Here is a 19022-nt window from a genome sequence, read left to right as displayed (position 1 = left end):
CTCTGACTTTCTTCATTTTACTGATGTTGACTAGATTATCAAAATTGACATGACATAATCTTCTATGCCATAACCATTCATCGTCAAATTTTGCAAATAGACAAGAAGCATCATCCATATCAAGGTAAAACAAATTACTCTTTGTTTGATCTCCTTTTCCTATTAGTTTACCATCAGTATCATAGATTTTTGCAGTTTTGTTTCCAAATTCCACTTTGCAACCTATATTGCCTAACTGTGAGACACTCAGTAAATTGTAGTTTAATCCTTCAACATAGTATGCATTATCACATGAGATCTGTTCTGTAAGCTTAATGGAACCTTTTCCTTTGATTTGACATGGAGCATCATTACCAAATCTAACACTATTTCCATCATACTGAGTAAAGTTGAAAAACTTACTTTTGTCTCCTGTCATGTGATGTGAGCATCCACTGTCTATGATCCATCTGTCATTCTTGTTTATACATGTCACCAGTGTTGTGGTTTCTTCTTCATCAGATTTTTCCTTCATGGTGATATAAACAAATTCATCATCATTCTCATCAGAATTTTCTTCAACAATATAACACTTCTTACCTTTTTCTTTGTAATCTTTTTTGTCATCATCTCTTATGTTCTTGTATTTATTGCTTTCCTTGGAATCCTTTTTCTGTGGACATCTTGCAACAATATGAGCTACTTCATTACAATTGAAACAGATGATAGGCATCTTACCTTTGAATTTTCCTTTGCCCCTATGAAATCTTCTAGCGAGCAATGCTTCCAATTGTTCCACATCTTCCTCATCAGTGCTACTGTCACTAGATACATACTTCATTTTTCTTCCTTTCTTTGATTTTACCTGTTCGACATCTTTCAGTGATAACTTTGCCTTAAAAGTAGATTCAACATTTTTAGGTTTGTAGTTGTCAAAGTTAGATAACTCAAATGCTGTGAGTCTACCTATTATGCCTTCAAAGCTTAGATTATTTCCTGGTATACATCTTAGTTCTTGTATTGCTGATACTCTAATAGCATAGATAGGGAGCAGGGTTCTTAAGAACTTACTATTAACAGTATTCTCATCCAATTGACCATTCAGGCATCTTATTGCACTTACCACTTTCTTTATTCTTGCACCATACTGAGCAGCATTCTCATTTTCCTCCATTTTCATGTCATCAAACTTTCCTCTGAGACTTTCTCTTTTTGCTCTTTGTACATTCTGATCTCCTCCATAGATGTCTGATAGTGCTTTCCACATTTTGAATGCAGTATCACATCCTTTGATATCATCAAATTCAGCATAGCTGAGTGCAGATGCAATTTCCAGCATTGTCTGATTGTGTTCTTGTTTTTTTTCATGTCTTCTACAGTAGGAGCACCTGTTGGATCTACATGTCCAGTGACAATTGAATTTTGCGCATAATCTCCTATGGATCCAAGATGTAGCTTCATCAAACTTTGTCATGCAACAAAGTTGTCTTTGTTGAGCTTGGGAACTTCTCTTTTTGGCATTTTGATCTTTTCTGCTAGTAGTCCCTTTAAACTGAATCAGTAATCAGGCTCTGATACCAATTCTTAGAATTCTTTTAGAATAACTGAGAGGGGGGGTGAATTAGTTATTCAAGGTCCAAATGCACTATTAATACCTTTTTACTACTTTTAATAAATCCATTCTTAAATCAATCATATAAGCAAGTTACAGTAAAGTAGCATGCAAAGATAAAACACTCAAGATCAACACATGACACAATGATTTATGTGGAAACCCAATTTGGGAAAAACCACCAATAACATGCTACTTGATTCTCACTCTTCTGAAGTGATACCCTGTTAAAAGCCTTCCCTGTTAAAGGCTTACAACACACTGTTAAATGTGACCTTGTTAGAGGATTTCACCAAACTGTTAGGAATGACCCTGGTTAAAGGTCTTTAGAACATTCACTTGGAATGTCACCCTATTAAATGATTTTTCTAATGGCTGTTAAACCAACCTAAGTCCATAGGATTTAGACTTATAGTTATAATTTCTAGAAAGTAACAATAATGGTCCTTTTGATCTGATATAACTTACAACATACTTTGCAGATTTCATATCACACTTTTAGTTCAATCCTTATGCTTGGCTTTAATCTCTTTAGTTCTGACTGCTTGTCTTCCCCTCAATCTTCGTCTCCTTGAGTTCTCTAACTCATTCTGCCAATGCAATCATCTTTGTGGTCGTCTATACAAATAGAATTTATGTGCTATCTTCTCCTAGGCACATTCTTCAGCATTTCATACTTTTATCCTTTGACCACTATCTCTTTTCCTTCTATCCCCTCTCGCTCTCTTTCTTTTATTAACTTATGTCTTCTTATATAGAAGTCTGATTTGCCTTTACCACTCAATTCTCCCTCTTCGATTTTAGGGTTTCAAAATTGATTAGGTAGGATACAATGTATCTACCCCATATCTTGTTTTCTTCTTGAAACTTCGCCAGTTGTATCTTAAAAATGTTCTACATGGTGTTCTGTGCCACCAACTCATCATTCTTATCTTCCTTTTAATTCACAGATTTCTAGATAACAACCTTGTCAGCTTAGATCTAGCGAATCTTTGATTTCCTAAATAATGCAGCAACTCGGCATTATTGAGTTACTGGTGCTCGGCACCTCTGTGTTACTCAGCACCTATACTAGCTTGACACTTGAACTTGCTCGGCACTTGAACTTACTCAGCACTTGAACTTACTCAGCACTTGAACTTACTCGACACTTGAACTTACTTGGCACTTGATTCTACTTGGCACCGCTCGGCATTTGAAGTCTACTCGGCACCTTTACTAGCTCGACACTTGAACTTGCTTGGCACTTGAACTTACTCAGCACTTGAACTTACTCAGCACTTGAACTTACTCGACACTTGAACTTACTCGGCACTTGATTCTACTCGGCACCACTCGGCATTTGAAGTCTACTCGACATTAACTAGAACTTGCTCGACTCTTACTAGCTTTCCCGGCTCCTTCTCTCTAATGAACTTAGTTTGAGCTTTACAAAAGACTTAGTTAAAACCTTAAATCTTTGATATGTTTCAATGTGCCCATTCTTTGTAGTATGTCATCAAATACATTCTTTCATTAATGGCTTAGCTGATCCTTGTACTTCATTCCAACATCATAACTTCAACCTTTCTCTAGGTATTTTGGTTACATCTTATTAATTGCCTCCACCTTGACAATCAACTAATTGATAGTATTTGGATCACTAATGCAGTTGTCATCCCTGCAAGTAGCAAGTTTGACATTAATGACAAAACAATGATTGAGGACATTCTTTACTAGTTCCATATTTTATTCCAGCAATCTCCCTCAACTTTTCTTATAATTATTTTAATCATTTCCAAAACTCTATATTTAATTTATTATAAAATATTAAACAATATAAGTTAAATAGAATATTTTAAAATATATCTGATATAAATTTCTATTATTTTAATAATAAATTATAATTTAAAATCAAATATTAATTAAGTTTTTACTTTACTTTCATTGGTAATTTATTATCTTCTCAAAATATTAGAAAATATTAAATATTACACATACCTTATACATAAGATTTATATATTAATTTTAAAAAATAAAATTAAACATATAATTTATTTAAAGAAATATTTCACCTAACAAAAATATACTAATAATTATTGTTTCTAGATTTTTGACATCCCCAACTATTACAATCTAAGAATGTGAGTGTGATTGAGTAAGAGGTGTGAATTTAAGTAAGAGTTTATTAGAGGAACTAGAGGTCATTCATGGGTTAATACTTATTGTTGTTCACACAAAGAGTACAATATACTTGACAACTATTAGCAATAAATTTGACATCATGTTGCTTACTTATTTGAGTGACACACAACTAAAAGTTATTATGGAGGTCACTGTCAAGGTTTATGAATCAAAACAAAAATATAAATTTTGTATAAGAAAACATAGTTTCATAATGACATTAAAAATTGTGAGTAAGGGTGACAATTTTGGCAAGGGGTGGGGGAGTTATATGGGAGTGGAGTGAAACAACGAAATAATGAGATTGAAAAAAGGGGTTTATGGAAGAAGAAATGAGGTTAAAACAAGGATAGATTGGTGATAGATGGATCAAAATTGAATATCAAAGTAGGGGATCATTATGAAGGGAGAGATAAAGAGGAAGAAGTAGGAGAGGAGAGGAGGGAGCAAGAGATGAAGAGATAAACTGATTACGATATATGAGGGAATAGGTAGATAATAGTTAAATAGATTTAGATATATAGTTAAGGAAAAATATTTTGACATACATGGAAATCTTGAAAAGTGAAAAATAGGATAGGAATAAGACTTTGTGAGGGAGAAAGGGACATTAATGTAGGATAGATATTCAGATTGACGCTTAATATTATCAAAATAGAGAGGCAAGGAATGACAATTACAAGTGTGTCTAGATTAAAATCTCTGGATGGTGTCTATTTTCAACCCACTTGACAAGTACTCTAAAATACAAAATAATCCAAATAATCCATATACAATTTTATAGAAAATAATAGAAAATTGCCTAAATCAAATGACATTTGAAAGAAAATGTAATTTTCTTGTATGTATTGATAAAAAAGATGAAGTCAGCCCATCAAATCATTTAGTTTATAACAAAAATTATTACAAACAAACCTTCTATATCATCAATATAGTGAGTTTGTTTAATATATATAACACTATCAAATTAACCACAGTGGATACAACTTGTACTTGTAATTGACTGAGCTAGTAGCCACACCCCAATAGATTATCACAACAAAATTGGAGCTTTCATCTGATGTGGTAAAAAAAAAGTCACCTTTTTTCAACAGACCTACTCACAACTTCACTGTGTAGAATTTGTGGAGTATTCGATTGACTAGTTGAAAAGAGCAAAATTTGTGATTAAGGAAATCAAATCCTGGCTACGCAACACTAGCATAAAAATATAGTTGAAATAAAATATTATTGTTGAAAGTGTTTATCCATTAGTAAAATCTTAAAAAGATAATGGATTTGCTAGTGAACGTTATTAACTCTTATCTATTTAATAAAATTGAATGGAAGCTATTATTATTGACATGCTATGTTTTGTTTTGTGAGAATTATGGGAAATATAATCATATCAAAATTGGTGGTGTGTTGAGGATGCTGTGAAAGAGAAAAAAACATAGTTATTGAGTAGTGCTATAATTTGAAAATTAATAATATAGTGTAATGGGTAGGAAATCATTGATTGAAACATTAAATCAATTTTAGGTGCCCAACTTTTAAAATGATAAGACTAATGAAAAAAACACTATGGAAGCATTAATATTTGTTTGTCTCATTTTGTTGGGCAAAATATATGGTATATATTGCTTTTTAAAAGATATAGTTTTGAGCACTTTGAATATCCATGAATATCCATGAATATCGACTATACAAATGGGACCTTTCACCCTATTCTCACCATATTTTGATTAAAATTTATATTTTAATATTTAAAAAAATCAAAGACAACTTAAGATAGTAAGGAAGAAAAATAGTATAAAGTATTAAATATCATTCCAAAGTAGTTATGCTTAAAGATAATAGAGTGCTATTGTCTTCTTTTATTTTGGAAGAAGTTAAGAGTACAATTTTAACCCTCTCTAAACAAAGCCTCAGATTCAAATTTTTTTATGATAATATTTTATTAAAAATATTAAGATTTTGTTGGTAAAGGTATGTAGGTGCCCTTATAGGAATCATGTAGAAGTAGGACAATAGTAAAAGAGCTTGGTATCACCTATATTTCCCTCATACATAATAATTGGACTCCATCTAGCTTTATAGAGTTTACTCCTATATCTCTTTGTAACTATTTTAAAAACTGCTTACCGATAATTTTTCTACAATTGATGAGCCTAATTATAATTATCATATGATAAGCACAGACTAATTTTATTCTTGGAAAGGGGATAGTAACATTAGTAATCACACCTCAAAAAATTCTTCATTCCATTCTCGATGAAAAATCCTTAGAATGATTATAAAATTAGATAGGATGAAGTCTAGATGCTAATTTAATTTGGGAATGACACCTCAGACATCACCTTTTCTTTGGTTCTAGCTCTTGATCCTCAATAAATGGGCCATGATCCTAAAGTGGTCAGTTAAGAGTTGGGTCATGATTCAAACTAGGTTACTTATTGTTTTTACTAGTGATAAGACAACTACTCTGGGTAAAATTGAGTGACATGGTCTTGGCCCTATAATTCTATGTGAACCACAATAGTACACTTTATGTCTCCATAGCTCTACTTCTCTAAGGTTATCCCTCAATAGCAATTAAGAATTTATTTTTTTTAAAGTTTATAAATGTGACTTTCAACTATTAGTTCTATCCTACAAAGTTACATATTCACATTTGCTCCAAATAACCAAAAATAATTGCAATAGTATTTAGCCTATGGTAAATATTAAAAACAACACTACACATTGTGTAATGCCCCACTAAGGGATCCAAAAGAACTAAGCTAAAGTTTTAACTAAGTTTTCCAAACATATATTTTTAAAAAAATGAACAACATACACATAGAACATAAAGTAGTGGAAGCAATAACATACAATAATAATGAAGCAAACATCATAGATTGCATTCCTTAAGGATCCCAAGATGTTGAGTCATATTTAAATTTAATTAATACTAAGTCTAACAAATACCAAGTCCACGTGACAGAATAATTATAAGTCCAAGTATATTTAAATAATATTCATTTTTTCCAAATGCCACTTGGCAATAAAATTCAGAATGCACAATCATCCATTGTACATGTGATAGGGTATGATAGGTTGAAAGAATATACATTTATAAAAATAGATACATCATCCCTTTCCAATCCATGAAACAAAGATACAATACATTAAGTGAAATCATCCATCATAAAGATATAATCTTCCATCATAATACACAAGATTGAATGTAAGGAAATGTAGACAAGGAACTCTAGACATGGCATCAATAGATGGATCTTGAAGGTAAGAGTAAAAAGCACTACTACTCGACTACATCATAACCCAGAAAGGCCCACTCCCACTGCACTAAGGAGATAGTTTCAAGTCCCAAATAGGATATCAATCCAAAAATCAAAAGTAATATCTAAGTAAAGGAAACCCTAAAAGTAATCTAACTCAAAGGTTCCAAGATAAATCAACATCTAGACCCAGACGCAAACATAGACATGTAGGAAATCTATACTGCTAGTGGGCAAGTGTCATCACATGAACCAACTCTAGGGTTACCTAGCTAGTATTTTAATCCTCCTACCCCCTAATGACTCTATGCAACACTAGTATCCTTTCTTACTGATAAGACATACTAACGAGTCAACTCTAAGGTTACTCAACTAGTCTTTTAATCCTTCAACCCGTTAGTGACTTTCTATGGTACCAATATCTTATTAATTCATTTTAAACCCATTTAATGAAATGTTATCACGTATTAAACTACTTACAATGGGTTGCCCTGGTAGCCACTTTGTACCCCGACCTCCATTGCAAGCCACTTCCCAACTTAACATATAGATTACCTACCCTAAGCTCATAAAAGTACAAATAAAAGAATCACAATTTTCTCCTCAGTCCTATACAAGTGATTGGAAAGAATCAAAAGATAATTCACAATGACCCATCAGTTCTTTACAAAAACCTGGAAACATCCCAAAAATACTGATCAAAGACTCAAAAAGGTTAAGTCAAATATGTCATGTAACATCCATCTCATTATCCCATAAGGACATTGAAAGGAAGAACCAACAATATAACTAAACTCATCATAGAGCATACCAATCACATTACCATGGTTGAGTTTTAAAGATCAAGATCAAATAATCTTAACATCACAAATGCAAAATTCCCAAGCCTTTGGTAGACATCCTAACACTAGTCAACACTCTAGTCAACCCAAACCCAAAACATAGACAACTTACAAATAACAAAGTAGGTTTATAGTTGGTTTGATTTTGAAAACACATAGTTGAGTTAACAGTAAGGTAAAGTTTTTATTTCAATGTATGTTTCAAGTAGATGAGATTCACAGTTTATCCCTACAAATTAGCCCATTCTCTTTTTAGAACAATTTTCCCAAATCACCATAAAAATCATTTTCGTATAAAATTCATCTAAGAAAATTCCAAGTTCACCCATTAATCATTCACAACTTACAATTCTAATTTATTTTAATAATAATATAATTAATTACTCTAAATAAATATTAGTAAAATTCGATAATCATTTCTACTCCCCAATTATATTTTAATAATAAATGATTAAAAATTTTAATTAAATATCATTAACTTCTTTAATAACTTATTTTAAAATTATTAATGAAATAACCATTATTTTCTTAATAAAATTATAATAACATTAATAACAATTTAATTAATTAATTTAATTAAATAAATTTACAACTAAAAAGCTAAAACCTTTATTAATTATTAAAATTTAATAATTTTTAAATATATACAAAATTATATATATATATATATATAATATTATTAAAAAAATTTAATAACAATTTTTTTAAAAAGAATTAATTACAAGCACTTAAGGCTCGCATGGCCATATCAAATATGGCTACTATCCACGACAACCCCACTACCATGACAATAGATAACCCGGTTGTTCATGGCAGGGGCCTACCATAATAGTAGGTACTATTATTCATGGTAGGGGCCTACCATGACAGTAGGTACTGTTTTTCACAGTAGGGGCCAGTCATGACAACTGGTACCCTATTGTACATGGTAGCCCACTACCATGGTGAGAGGTGTGGGTTTAATGGCCTCACCTCCCCACCATTATTTTATTATTAAATTTTGTTATTTTTTTATTTTATTTTTTTTAAAGTCAATTTTGTTTGAAATAAATCCCCATGTTATATATATATATATATATATATAAGTCCTAGCCATTCTTTGATAGGAAAAATACGGTCAACCATACAAATTTTCAATATAAAAATTTCCATTCCATTCAAAACCCTTCTTAGTTTAATTTTCAACTTTAAATCTATTGAAAGAGGGTTCTAACAATATTTTAAATCTTCACATATACAGAACAAACCTATACACATTCTAATAAATCCAAAATATAATATTGAAAGATTCATCACAAGGAAATCTAGACAAACAATTCACAGACACAAAGAAGATAGAATATTTAAATAATGTAATTATCTGGGTGATCAAAACATGAGGATCTACCTAGTTTTGATGCTAAAATTGCAAACACCCAAAAGATTGTGAAAGAAATCTTTCTCTCAAAACCTTCTCTGAAAAATTCCTTCTTCGAAATTCCCCAGTCCCTTGAAAATGAACCCTCAATCATTGATAAGGAGTTGTCTCCTATATTTGGGGCACTAACTGTGCAATCACCTGAGAGGACTCCTTGCTCACAACTTTTTAACTCTTTATCTTTTTTGAAACTTCGTGCACACTTTATGCATTTTTAAATATCTTTATTTAAATTTACTCACCTTCTCTTTTTAAATTAATTTATTATATTTTAATCTCATGCATAATTTATGCAATTTTAAAACTCTTTAATAACTTAATATCTTTACCATTCTTTAATTTCTTTTCAAAGTATTAATTGAAAAAATATTTATTAACTTAAATAATAATAATATTTAGCATTTGTTTACAAATGACCTTCTAAATATATTATTATTAAATTAATTAAATATTATTATGCTCTAAAATAAAATTATAATTTTATCTTTGAATTTAATTATTATTTTTTAATTAATTTCCCAATTAATTAAATATAATTAAATATTAAAAATATCATAATAATGTTCCATTAAATTAAATTATTAATTATTCTTTTAATTATACTTAATTAATAGAAAAATACCAAAGAACTATAAGATGAAATTTGAAAACCTATCATAAATACCACATACAAAATCAAACTAAAGGCTTATAATCATAATTTTATGTCATACAACGAATTTGGAAGGGTAAACATCTCTGATACTTGTCCTAATTTTCTAGGAAAAATGGGTTTAAAGGGTTAGGATTTGGACTCAAGAATTTATCTCCTTTCTCTTACTAGTGAGATAATAAAATAGGGTACACTCATCCTAGCAATTCAGGGAAGTCGATACCCGGTACCTATAATCTGCATAAAATCCATGCATGTACAAACACAATATTCTAAACTAAACAAGCAATGGCAGGAAGTGGTGCATCATGTAGATCCTGACTAGCAGGTGACTATGTCTCCCTTCCTTAACCACATCAGAAATGTCATACATAAAGAAAAATATATATTCACACCATACACATGCAAGTATGGGGTAAGTATCTCTAGAAACCATATAAAAATCATTTATCTAACTAACATCATTCAATAACTGAAATAATTGGCACTAAGTACCTCAAAATACATACATACATACATACATACATACATACATACATACATACATACATACATACATACATACATACATACATACATACATACATACATACATATATATATATATATATATATATAGGGCGGGGGCCCTAGCTCGGTTGGCTAAATCTTCCCTGTTGTAGGGGGTTGGTCACGAGTTTTAGTCTCCCTCGTTCTCATGGTACCAGTGGGCGTGTCGCACCAGCGCTACCGGTCACGTTAAAAAGTTTACCAGGCGCACTGCAGTTTATAGGGGGGCCGTGTTGCACCGATTCCTGCAGTCTAATATATATATATATATATATATATATATATATCAACTGAATATGAAACACAACTAATCAATTCCGGTAACCCAACACTGCTAATCATAAAACATAATAATAGAATAGGCCTAAAAGAATCCAGTGAAAACAAATTAGAAAAGTCAAGTAGGGGTAGGCATTACATCCACTCCCCCTAGACTTAGGCTTACTTCTAGAAGCTTGCTACAATGACTATGGTAATTAAAAGTCCAAGAGTATTGTCTATAATGTCAAACAAAAAGCTCATTTAAGAAACTAATAAAATAAGTTAACTATGTATATACCTCTAGTCACTTAGAGCAATATGATTTTGGTTTAATAATAAATTGAAAGCCATATTGATCCAGCATTCATCTTTTTAACAAATACTGAAATAGATCCCCTAAAACACTCCAAACAAAAGATCAACATCTCTAATTCCATTGAAAAACATAAAGGTTATAATGCATAGACATAAATCAAAAGTCAAGAACATAAATGTTATGAGTTTCCAAGTTTCATGTTAAAATGTTCCATTGCTTATAATTTTTTTCCTTGTTTAAACTATTTAGGTTCAAGTTTGTAACTTCACTGAAGACACCCAAACAAGAACAACACAATGTTTGCAAAAATAATCAAAGGTTGCATACTATATTAAAGCATAATCATAAGAAAGTATGTTTGAAATCCAACTCATGAGTTTTGCCTTTTTCTATGTTTCAAGTATCAAGTCTAAAGTTTCAAGTTTCAAGTGTTCAAGTTTGAAGTTTCCAAGTGTTAAAGTTGCAAAAGATACATAACACTATTTACATTTCATTTCAGTTTGGAGTTCAAGTTTGTAAAAGATACTTATAATATTTCAAGTTTTGATTTTGGTTAACTAGTTCAAGTATTCAAGTTTGTAATAAATACATATCATAGTTTAGGTTTTGTTTTAGTTCAACTAGTTACCAACTAGTGGCATTCCAATATACCCAGAGCTCCCAATGTAGAAACTTGGGCTCTGATACGTTAAGTGAATTTTGGTAAAAAATTTCAATCATTTGAATCATAAGAGTAATGTTCGCATTAGCCAATGTTCTTATTTCATTCATTTCTCTCTAAATACACTTAAGAATTCATTTTTGCAGTCAATGACATGATTTTAAATTTGTGAAGAATGAATTTATGAAAAATCAAAAGGTAATAATAATTTTTAATTTTAATGATAATTATAAAATTGTTTCTGACTTTACATTATGTTTTAGAGATTACTTGAAACTTCTCATGAATAAATTAGGAATTTTACACTTATTTCTATGTGTATGTAAGGTACTCCCTTCAACACTACATAATTTGCATATTGTATTATTTATTCTAATTAATCAAGTATTAGTATTTTACTAAAATTTCTTAATAAAACATGAAAAATAATTTTTTGACAAAAAACCATAGTCTCACCATGACCTTAAGAGTGATGCATAAAGGTGATGATTATCTAGAGAGAGAGAGAGAGAGAGAGAGAGAGAGAGAGAGAGAGAGAGAGAGAGAGAGAGAATGGGGAGATGAAGAGATAGAACTATATATATGGGGGGATAGCTAGATAATTTAATATTTAATATAGATAACACTATCAATGTAATCCTTGCACCCTTCAAAAGTGCAAGTGCTAGTATATGTTATCACTAGTTCTAGGGGACATGGGACAAGGAATTGGGTTTTTTGAGGATGGACTTTTCCCTCAAAGGAAGGGACCACACTAGAGATAGATATATAAAAATAATGCCAATTTAAATTATAAAGAGACAATTTAAGAGTTCACATAAAAATGAAAGGCAAACAAATTATTAAAATTTAAACATTAATTTCCAAAAAAAAAAGTCAAAAAATATATAAATATACATCATAATATTTATGATGTAATATTATTGAACATGAGATTTAGGAAATGATCATAATCATGGATGATAATTTCTATAACATGTGTTATTCTGTAAGGAGCAGCCACCATTTTTCCTATGGCAATAATTGTGCTAAAAAGAAAATGGAAATTATAAGATGCATCTATTTCTATAATTGGAAAATTTCATCTTTGACATATAAAACCAAACCAATTGACCAGATTTTAAGTGAAAGCATACATCGCCCATGCACCACTGCCTTCACTGCATCACTCTGGAATTTCCACTCATGAAGGCATGGATTGGTCATGCATTGAATGCATTCTCAATGGAGCTCTAGTTCAACATTGTTTGAATCATTTTCTTAATTTAGTTTATTTTATTTATTTTATGCTTAATAAAACTGCATGTTGCAGTAAGCTTTGTAGGCATTGTTTTTATTTTTATTTTTAATTTGTTTGCATACTATGCAAAACTATTGTTTTCATGCAATCTATTTGCATGTTATTGTTTAGGATTTTTTATTAGCTTCTTTGATCAGCAGTCAAGGTTAAGTGTTTTAGTTTTTCTTTATAATGTATTCTGTATTTTTAGAATCGTAACACATTCAATAAAAAATAATGTTTTTATTCTAATTTTAGTTTTTCGTTGTTTATGCTTTGTTTTTTAATTTGTTTGGTTATTAATATAACATAAGAGCCTTTATTTTAAGATCTTCATTAACTTCATTGTCAACACTATATGGAACCATTATGCATTTTAAATACTTGATCTCTCTGTGTCAGTGATAAGTTCTTCAGGATTAGCCAAAAAAATGTTTCCCAATTAGCAATGTCTTCCATAAGAATCCAATCATTCAAACCCTAGAGAATTCAAGAAATCAATAAAGCACATTTCTTGTTTCCTTTTATTTCAACATATACAATTGTAGAGTTTTATTAAACTGGAGAGGTGTTTCTTCAAAACTGAATTTTGAAGTTTAGTGTTGAAGGTTTGGGATGTTAGGTATTTTGAAGAGGAATCAGTGATTTCAATAGATTTATTAACCCAAATAATTGAAGAACCAGTTATGCTCCTTGAGGTAATTGATACGGGGAATTATTTTTCCTAGTTGAAATGGTTTGATTTGGAAGGGCATGAGAATGCCACAAAGAAGGTACAAAAAGAAATTATATTTGTATTTGCAAAAAAATGTGGAGAAACAATTTAAAGATAAGGAAACATAGGAGAATTGGTTGATATGATGATCTCATAGGCATAAAGTATGGTGAAGTAATTCCTAATAAAGATGCCACAACCATTGTAAGAGTTTTGACTTGAATTTTTTTGATATTTTTGGTTTATAAATTCTTGAGCATATGCTGCTAGGATAGTCTAGAGACTAGATTATTTGACCTATAATAGAACTCATAGAAGTGTTCGTAATGCACCTTATAAATTAGTCAACAACTTAATACAGGTGACATGAGGTTTGTATTGACAATTATCAATGGGGCATTTTTAACTAAGGGCCCATTTGTTTTGTGGAAGATGATAGGAATTGGCTTTTTCATAACCCAGATTTGAAAATTTTTGCATTTGTTTCAAAATTGGCAAATTGGAATTAGAATTTGTGACTTCCAATTTTTTCTCAAAACTAAGTTTTCTGACTTCCTATTAGCAAGTAGGAATTGAAAATCATAGCTTGGTTATGTTTTTTGAGGAGTGTAAAAACAATAGATTGCACTACATTTTGAAGTCTACCTTCAACTCCAAGTTTACACATAAAAATGTATCTTCACACATATCTTCCGAGTGAAACAAATAGTTCAAGTAAAATCCCAAAAATAAGAATGAAGGTTTGCAAAACCTTGATTTGACAAAACCAAGATTTGAAGAAATCTTGATTCCTACAATTCCACAAACCAAATGGACCCTAAGAGAAATTTTGTATGCTTGATTTGCCTTTTATTTTTCAAGTTTTTCAACTTATTTTGTAGAAATATCTATCACATATGATGATTGAATGAGTAGAAAAGATCATTATTCATGAATTTCCTAAGTAATAAAGGGTTGGAAGTATTTGTACAGAAATATATTTCTTGCGCTAAAACATCTAGTATTTAGCATCAAAGATATGCAATTGGCTTGACTTATAGGTCAAGATAAAGATAACAATTTAGCCCAAATGATAGGTCTATATAGAGATAGCATTTAGGCACTCAAGAAGAAAATATTTAACTATTATTAATAATCTAGCATTGTGGGCTATGTTTGCTTAAGGGTTGATACATCTTTAATTGCCCTCATTAAAAATATTTTTGTTCATGCATATAGAATAAATTTTCCTTGTCTTAGGTGTACTCAGTATGTCAAATGGATACAATATAGTCAGTATTTAAAAAAAAGAAAAATATTGAACAAAGAAAATAAAGTAATTACAAACAAGAGCTCTTTGAGAGCTGGAGTCCCTACCTTCTAGGGTCACACTTAGGGTTGTATTTGTTAGCATAATTTGTAATCTAGTAATAAAAATTTTTAAGTTGAAGATTTTGTTGGAGAGATCTATGAGAGTCAGTGTGGAAAGAATATATGGATAGTAAATAGGTAGATGGTAATGGCGCTGAGAGAGAGAGGAGGTGATAAATGTAGACGGCTGTGGAAGAGATAGTCAATGTTGAACTTGAACTACCGCGCTAATGGGTTGTCTAGTGCAACGAAGTTGCGCTTGGATTGTAAGGACAAATAAGAATCAATATTTTATAAATTTTATCAAGTATTTCAAAGGTATGTCAAATCATTATCTTTTAATTTGTTGGCCCATTATGAATGGCTTAATATTTTGGAGGATGGCTCTCCACAATTGTTCGAAGAACGACACCCATTTTTATTCGTTGAGAGAACGGGGTCGAGTCAATTCTTCACACCATGGCTTGCGAAATTTAAGACGCGTTCGATTCGAAGCTTCACTAATAAAAGAGATCAGGCTGTATTTCTTGATTCTTTCATTGTTGAACTGGTAAAGTGAGACAAATTTATGGTCCATATTTCTTGTTACATTGCTTCTGGAGGGAGTCGACTTTCCACTTATTACGGCATGACTTTGAAAGTCGGGATTTGTTTGATTAATATAGTTGGCCATCACTGTTAATCTGTGGTGGCCATGACTTGTGAAAGTCACGAATACTTGGACCAACTGTTCTAGCAAAGAAGATTCACGTTAAGTTGTTTTAAGATAATATTTTGAAATGGAAATATATTACTGTCGTAATTTTGCATTTTCTTGTTACTCTCTGTCTCAATGGCGGGGACTAATGTTTTCACCTCTCTTTTGCAATTAGTTTGTGCCTGAGAACTTGTGCTACCTCTAATATATTCCTTCTAAGATCTTCATTATTTGCAAATTAAACAAAAACTAATAATTTACTTCTCTCCTCTGTGCTTGGACGTCCCGATAGTCTTTTTGATTTACTTGTTCAAAAAAATTGGAAAAAAAGGTCAAGTCTTGTTAGGTCATTGTGGTGTTATGCACTAAAAATGCTCGCCCTAGCTATGAAAGCGTGGCACTATGCGTGTCATCTAATAGTATAGTCTTGTGTCACCCTGTATGAACATTCGGCCAGAAGCTGGGTTTACACTATTTTGTTTGTGTTGGATTTACAATTTATGTACATGGTTACAAGACTTTGATTACAAAATATTTAAGAATGAAACAGAGCTCAGTGGTTACAAAATTTTGCTTAAATTATTTGATGACATTTAGAGGCCACAAAAAAATGTTGGGATCAGGTAATTTGGATCTTAATGAATCAATCGTTTTCTTTCAATGTTTTAAATAACAGATTCCCCAGTTGTTTGATGTAGCAATTCTTAAAATTGTGTCTATCTAGCGAGGCACATTTATTGGTGTTGGATGTATTAAAAAGAATGCAGAATGGAGAATGGAGATTGGGTTGCAATTCTTTCAAGTTATCATACTAGTGTAGTGCAAGGGAGTGTAGTGCAAGGGAGCCTCTTGAGTCGGTAAGGCATTTTTTTGGAGAAAATTTGAAAAGTTCCGTATTGTGTTTTTGTTGGTTGTCTCACTATGAACATCCACGTCAATTGGTGATTATGTAATCATGCTTGCACTTTCTGGAAAATTCTCAAACTGAATTTTTGTTGGAACTTTATTGCATTGTCATCAATCTCCTTCAATTTTCTATATTTTTTGATGTTAGGATTTTCTAATTCATTACTTTAGCACTGTGGCAGTTATTTCAGTTGTCCAAGGTATTAGAGTGAAGGTCCCTAGTCTATTTGAATGAACTTAAATTATTTTTTGGGATTTTCAAATTGTAGGAAGCTTGATCTTTTCAGGATCCTTGAGAACATGGAAGGTTTTAATTTATTCAATTTTAGTTTTGAAAAATTTAGGTGATAATTTTGGGACCCACTTGATTTTGATAGGTATTGAAATTGTTTTCGAGTTTTTGAAAATTGAAATTGACTATTTCAGGATCCAAATTCTGATAATTCCTTGGATCAATTCGAATTTTGATAGCTTGCCTTAAATGATTATTAAACTATAAAAAATTGTGATATAGCGTATGTTAATTTTGACTTTGAAATTTGTGGTTATTGTTTATGTGTGAACCTCTTGAGGTTTTTTACAAATCTTCGTTTAAATTTTTAATGACTTGTCTATTTCTTGAATATGGGGATTTGATTTGGGAAAGTCACTATGTCAAATACTTTATTGAGTGGTGATTATTGAATTGGAAGATGGTGTATGGTAGTCAATTTGAATATTGATAGGAGATACATTAATGCTATGTAAGGAAACATAATTTCTACCATTCAAACTGAAATTACTTTGCATGCAAAAATATGCAAGAGTCATGCATGGAAGTTAACATTAATATTTCCTAGAATAAGGAAGAATTTATGTGAAGATTATTTTCATCATGCATATATTTTGGAATTGCACTTACGAGTTTAACTCGAGCATTAACAATAATTTCAGAATTAGAGTTCAGCTTAAAGCATGTTCTATTTTTGAAAAACATTTTTTTTTTTGTAGTCTTCCATGTAAAGAAAGCCTCTAGAATCTAGAACATTGTAGACTCCTCCTAGCTATGGTGTTTTACAAATAAATTGTAATTGATTTATATTTGTATTGAATAACATGAATATATTTTCCTCTAAATTATTTGTTGCAATAGTTCTACTTTTTTTGGATTTTAATTTGAACTCTTACTAATGAATAGTAATTGATTCAATAATTTCAATTGAAATTTATATAACCGATTGCATATATAGAAGAAATTCTCTATACATGAAGGACAAGTGGAGTAACTACTGCAAATATGTAGGGTAAAAATTCCTTTATTCTAACATCCACAATGGTTAACCAAGAAAAGAGGCAAAAAATTCCTAGAGCCCTTCTAATTCTATCTACTTTCATTGCAATAACATTAAGATAACCATTTCCCCAAACACTAAGAAAATCATCTTTCGAAACATTGATATTTACATTACACTTCAAGAAAAAAGTCTTCATGGAGAGCTCAGTTACTTCGCTCCCTATGAACATCATGACTATATGTTGTTTTTAAGTTTCAATCATCCCCTTTACAACTAAGATAAGTATCTATGCAAAAATCAATCTTAAATTAGAAAGTTGTGAGCAAAATTTATTTATTTTCCACATCTTGTGTCCTTATTTTCATTTTACAATTTTCTTCCATGTAGGGAATAAACTATTTCAGGCTTGCAAGCCTATTATGATACCACCTATAGGTAGCCTACATGAGTTAGCCATCTCACAAGCAATCTATGTTTCCCAGGCCAGATCAATACAATCTACTACACCCTTACCTCTCCTAATCAAGGCATGGACTGATGCTATGTGCAAAACTTGTTTATTTTATTAATTTCATTTTTATTTTATTTTGCCTCTCCTCATACTTAATTATAGATTTGCATATACTAATTTATAGATTCTTTCATACCAAGCTCTAGGAGCTTTCTTGAGACCATATAATGCCTTGTGTAATTTTAAGACCATGTCTCTTTTGCTAGAATCTAGAAAACCTTTTGGTTGTTCAATGTAGACTTTCTCATCAAGAATTCCATTCAAGAATGTAGATTTTACATCCATTTGATAAACATTAAAACCTCTATGACCTACATATGCTAGTAAAGTTCTAACACCTTCCAATCTTGCAAAAGGGGTAAAATTTGCACCATAATCAATTATATCTTCTTCTTGAGAATAGCTTTTACATACTAACCTTGCTTTGTTTCTGGAAACTTTTCCATCTTCATTTAGTTTGTTTCTAAACACCCACTTTGTGCCAATTACATTTTTATCCTTGGATCTAGGAGCAAGAGTCTAGGTTTTGTTCTTCTCTATTTGTTCTATTCCTTTATTCATTGCTTCAATCCAAATTT

Source organism: Cupressus sempervirens, chromosome 11, assembly GCF_028749045.1.
Source record: "Cupressus sempervirens isolate cs-2001-9-10 chromosome 11, ASM2874904v1, whole genome shotgun sequence".
Classification (NCBI taxonomy): Eukaryota; Viridiplantae; Streptophyta; class Pinopsida; order Cupressales; family Cupressaceae; genus Cupressus; species Cupressus sempervirens.
Note: the sequence above shows the minus strand (reverse complement) of the source record.